Source organism: Ursus arctos, unplaced genomic scaffold (assembly GCF_023065955.2).
Source record: "Ursus arctos isolate Adak ecotype North America unplaced genomic scaffold, UrsArc2.0 scaffold_9, whole genome shotgun sequence".
In the NCBI taxonomy this organism is placed as follows: domain Eukaryota; kingdom Metazoa; phylum Chordata; class Mammalia; order Carnivora; family Ursidae; genus Ursus; species Ursus arctos.
In genome coordinates, this window is record NW_026623111.1 from 41,748,289 (window position 1) to 41,754,323 (window position 6,035).

Sequence of the window (6,035 nt, forward strand, 5' to 3'; positions counted from 1 at the left end):
ATGGATGATTTTTCTAGTCAGGATACTGATGACCATAAAACACTTTCAGTTAGGAGTTGAGAGACAGAACTGGGATGCAGGAAGAAACACTGTGGTTTCTTTTCTGAACACAGGAGCTGAAAGAAAAGCCCTCTTTTAGAGAAAAGCTGGCAAGGAGGCCCTGGGGATTAGGGGCCAGGGCCAACGTGGGGCTCAACACAGCGGGAAGCTCAGATTGCGTTGTCCACGCCTGATGAACAAGGTGTGCCTAGAGAGGAAGGTCATGGACTGCACCCCGGATCCTGCCCCTGTGGGTTTGTTCCCCGAGAGTCCTACATTGCAGCACAACTCCTCCAACATAGCACAGGGTTGCAGTAGAAACCTTTAGGGAAATAAAGGAAGAGGAAGAGAGAAAAGAAGAATACCAAAGAGATGAAGTGAGAGAAGGACTTGGCTCTCACCGTGGATCTTCAGAGCAGAGGAATCCTCCAGCCTGCTGCTGGGCAGGTCACCAGGGAATCTTCCATAGGCAAAAGAGCCCACTCACCAGACACCAGACAAGCAAGGTGGAGCATCAGTAGCAGTTGGGCAAACAGTTCCTCAAATATCCCTTGCACCTCTCACCTCCAAGCACCCCAAAAGGTGTACGTTCACACCAGACGCATTTTCCAAATGCCTCATCTCTGTCTCTTCCTCACACTCCACTAAACACACAGGGGCGCGTACATGCATGTGCACACATGTCAGCTCTGTTGGCTGACTCCTTATTTACACATTTACCTTTGAGCACTGATGTCCCTATATCTGGGCTGTGACTCCCAGAACCCTCTGTTGAAACCTGTGTGGCACTCACTGCTCTGCAACGGCATTGCCTGTGTGCTGGTCAGTCTCATGCACTGAACTGTGGTGAGCAATTTGAGGACAGAGATGCTGTCTCATGGCCATTGTTCCTACATTCCTAGCACAGTACCCATCACACAAATGTGGCTGGGCTTTTCTTACAGTCACTTTTCAGCATGCCTCCTTCATCAACACACTCAACAGGGCTCTTTTAGTTTAAGACCCAACTTCTGGCACACAAGACAAAGTGATCTCAAGGATCCTGGAGTGAGAAGCAAAGAAGCACTGCAGGCAACAGAGACCTGTACCCAATGGGGATGATGGACTCAAGCTGTGGCAACAGACAGGATCAGGACTGCAAAACAATGGCATAAGTTCAAACTCTCTCACCTTCTGCATGTCCTCCCATTAAAGTATTTGCCAAAGACTAGGCAGAGGTGAGTGTAGGAAATCAGTCTACCAGTCCCCAATTTGACTTCCCATTACTGCTCTCCATACAATCTTAAACCTAAATCTGTAGTCTCTCTTTTCCTGGCAATCAGTCAGCAACCCATTCTTGGTAAAATTGAAGACATGACGCTCTTATTAGTAAGGAAATCAGAATGACACTACTTACTTTATTTATTGAGCACTCACTCTTGCCCTATGCTAGGTGCTTTACACACATTTCACTTAGTCCTCCAAGAAACCTTTGAGATGAACATGATTGTACAATTCTACACATGAAGAAGCTAATGAAGAGTCATTTGCCCAAGGTCATACATTTAAAAAATGTTATAGTCAGAATTTGATACAAGTCTTTTGGTCCTGTCCAAACTGTACTGCCAAGAATTATAGATATAAGGGACTGAGTTGAGATCATTCAGCAGAAGTTGAGTTGGGAAAGACCCCAATCTCAAATTCTATGTTCAGCTATAATGGTAAATGACTTATCTAAAAGACCAGGGTTTGGGTTAGACTACTGATAAATATGCAGTCTTTAAGAGACTTGGGCTGTAGTGGTAGCAATCACAGAACTTAAAAGCATGTTGGAAGTTGACCCCAATTAACACCACTGGGCATACTCAGTTTAGCTATAATATCATGTAACTTCTACAACATCCTTAAAGCTCCAGGTTCTCTTTTCCAGGGTCATTGATGACAGTTTTGTTTTCAGAACAAACAGCTAGAGTGGGAATAGGGATTCCCAGTGGATATTTAGTCTCTAGCAGTGTCTATGACCCACATTTTAAGCCCTAGAAATAAACACAGTCCACTTGCCAAAAGGTCTGTCCATCATGTTGGTTCAGACAAAGATAAACCCAATTAGGTATAACCAAGAAAGTGAAGAAAATTGCTGAGTGGAGGAAAATTCCATACCATTAAAAAGGCATCAAGACAAATCTACTCTTCTAGGGGTTTAAAAGTACCGGGGTAACTGGATTAACTCTGACATCTGTGCTCAGATTTGAACCTTTGGTGGAAGAAAAGCTTATAGCTTAATTTTGCAAGACCCAGCATGAAACCTTTGTTGGCCAGTAGGGAGATGAGGTATGAGAAAATTGGATTAGAGCTTCTGATATAAGGGCTTGAACAATCAAGAGGAAAATGCAGTTGAAAACAGTTGTACCAGACAAGTCATTCCTCTGTGTGATGTTTCAATTCCAGAAAAGATCACAGGCCAGACCAAACCAACACTGATCTGCTCCATCGAGCAAGTGGTTGAACCTGAAAAGCTTTTGTGCTGATAACTATAAGGAATAAATCCTTTTTAAAGGCAATAGTTTTAAGCTCTTATTATTTCCCCTTCTTTTAGAGAAAAAGGAGGAGCCAGCTCCTACAAGAATGCTCCATCTTTACCTCTATCCTCTATCTCACCACCCATTTCAGTCAGCAACCACCTTCCCTTTTCCCACCCCAAAGCTATACATGAGCTGGTCTCAGTGGTGATGTCATTCCCAATGTTCTTATAACCCCTATCATTTAACTCACCACAATATATTAAAATTGTTTCTATATCTTCCCATATGAGAATGTAAGCTCTTTGTCTTACCCATTTTGTCAGTATCTAGCACAGTGTCACACGCATGGCAAGTTCTCAAGAAAGGTTTATTGAATGAATTCACAAATGGATGGATGAATGGGTGGATGAGTAAATGAGTTAAATGAGTAAATGATTGACCTACAGGATCCTCTGAAGGCTTGCTCTAGGAAGACATGCCAAGATGATCTTTCAGAACATTCCAGCTCCTTCTGTGTCCTTCTGATGAGTTACTTACCATCATTGAGGCTTAGATTTCTTATTTATAAAATGAAAACAATGTTACCCATTTTAATGAAATGGTTGTTGTGAAGCTCAAAGTAACTCATGCTGGGTGCTAATCCATGCACCAGACACTGTTCCTCATCATTCTCTCTATATTTTGTCTGTCTTCTACTGGCAGAAGTTGTCCATCATTGCACTAGTACTGTAGCAGCCATGCTATAGTGAGATAAAATGATAATGTGGCTCTAAAAGATCAGGAGTTTGAGTGCTCGGAGGATTTTCTTTATCGGGGTAGGCGGAAAACCATATCAATGCCTCAATTCAGCTTACTTTACAATAGAAACCTTGTAAATTACAGTCTTTAAGAATAGTGCCAAAACTTCCACTTCCCACAAATTAAAGAATAAATATTATGAAGAATCTTCCTGGCTTATGACGCCTTAAAACACTGGATAAAAGACGTTAAAATGCTTAAATGAACTGTCAGGAAAATAATGGAAATCATCAGAGTCTAAAAATATAAGAAAACACAAATTTTCAGAGGTAACCCCCTGAAGCAATGGCACCCTGAAGACATTTACTTATTCCTGGTGGCCTAGAGTCTTCATTTTAATGGAAATCAACAAGGGATAAAATGCAATGCTTAGGACCTGAACAGGGTGAACACAGAAAAAAAATCCCTAAATAGGCTAGGACCCAGAAGTTGACATCTTTAATGTGAGGGTAAACCAAAAGAAGAAAATCTAGCCCACAAAAGAAAATAGTAAAGAAACTTTCTAATCTCAATCTTGACTCTGAATCTAAAATTCCTATTCACAAGTGGTTCTCATGAGGGTTTAGAGCCAGAATCTAGAATTCACACTACATATGTGATCCCCAAGAACCTAACCTTAGAATTTAATTTAAAGTGACTCAAGATTACTAATGCTTTGGGGCGCCTGGGTGGCACAGTGGTTAAGCGTCTGCCTTCGGCTCAGGGCGTGATCCCAGCGTTATGGGATCGAGCCCCACATCAGGCTCCTCCGCTGTGAGCCTGCTTCTTCCTCTCCCACTCATCCTGCTTGTGTTCCCTCTCTCGCTGGCTGTCTCTATCTCTGTCAAATAAATAAATAAAATCTTTAAAAAAAAAAAAAGATTACTAATGCTTTCCTAGGTAAATATGCATACCTGAAACCAAGGCCTCAAATATTTCCTCAGGTAATTCTAGACTCACTGAAATATAAAAACACAAAACACAAGAGGAAACAAGTCATTTGAATGAGAATAAGTAGAAATAACAAACAACAGGATTATAGTTACAAAAATAGCTGATATTGGAATTATCAATTAAGAAATATAAAATATTTGATATACTTATTTTTACAAAAAGAATAATTGAGGTGTAACAAGGTATAAGAACTACGAAATATGATCAGGTAGATTTGAAAAAAAGAACCAACTAGAACTTCCAGGTGAAAAAAAACCCACATAATAAATGAAATTAAAAACTCAGTAGATGTATGTAACATTACATACAATGAAAGAGAGAATGAACTGGACGAAAGAACTGAAGAGTTAATCAATGTGCAGAAGAGGGAAAAAGAAATTGAAAAAAAATTAAATGGAAGTTAAGACATGGGGAGGAGATGGCAGCAGTAGACATTTGAGTCATGCTGTTGTCCATGCTCTAGGGTTTCTCTGAGAGGCTCCTGATCAGAGGTGCCAATGAAATATATAAGGCACTACACAGGTTGTTCTGGATGATCCCGAGGGATGAATAACATGTTTGAAGATGGATGTAGTGGCCTCTGAAGACTCTGGATTCTCAAATTACACAGTTGGGCTTTGATTGATTGATCTTGGAAGCTTAAGTGAAAATAAGAAGAATAATGGAACATTTTATTCTCTGGAACATATGGATTTCAAGGGCACCAAGAAGAGAACCAAATTAGATCTGGAACTTAAAAATGAAAGCATAGGTGCTCATTTCAATGCTTATACCTCCAGAAAGTAGACCATATATTTGCCAAAGAACTCTTTAAAGATTTGCCAACAGCTTTAGAAATCCTTGTTGATATAATAAAAAACAGTGCATTGGGAGAAACAGAGTCAAAGCCAAGAAGTTGGTTTTTATTATCTACATGCCACAACTTATCAAAATACTGCACTTGGATGGACAGTTGGGGGACCAATGGAAAATATCAAACCTAAAAATCATAAGGACTTAGTGAACTATGTCACCACATATTACAAAGGGCCAAGAAGTGTCCCTACTGTGACTGGAGGAGTTTCCTATGATGAATAGCTTGAGTTAGCAAGGTTTCATTTTTGTGACTTTTTGTCTACACACAAAGGAGAAATACCAACCCTGCCTCCTTGCAAATTCACTGGAAGTAAGAACTGAATGAAGAATGACAAGGTGGCTTTGGCACGCCTTGCAAGAGCTGTTGAAACTGTTGGCTAGGCGTATCCATATACAATCTCTTTCATGGTTATAAACACACTGATTGACAACTAGGAATGCCATTTCAGAGGAGGAATAAATTTATCTAGCAAGCCAGCCAAGCTCATTTGTCATGGCAACCTCTGTCATAGCTACCAGTCTTTCCATATTTCCTATACAGATACAGGCTTGTGGGGAATCTGTATGAGTTATGAATCAGCCATTGTTGCAGACATGTTACATATTGTTTGAAAAGAATAGATGTGACTGTGGATACATATCACTGAAAATAAAGTTCACAAGCCAATTCTTCTAAAAACAAATATGTTGTTGCAACCCTATGGTTTGAGTCCAAACTGTAATGATATTGGTAGGTAAATGTTATGCTAGGTAAAGCAAAAGTAGAAAATCTGGACTCAACACTGTGGATGCTGAGACAGTTCAAGAAGCGTGCACTGAATATATTTAAGATAAGGGCCCAGCTATGCTGCCATTGGTTTCACTGAGCAAGACTGGATTTGCAGTAACATATGCTGGTTTTGTGATTAA

At 40.3% G+C, this 6,035-nt stretch overlaps 1 pseudogene; it reads left to right on the forward strand.

Annotated features, from left to right (window-relative positions):
• Positions 1-6,035, forward strand: part of LOC113262339 (mitochondrial-processing peptidase subunit beta-like) — a 44,664-nt pseudogene extending 38,629 nt beyond the window's left edge.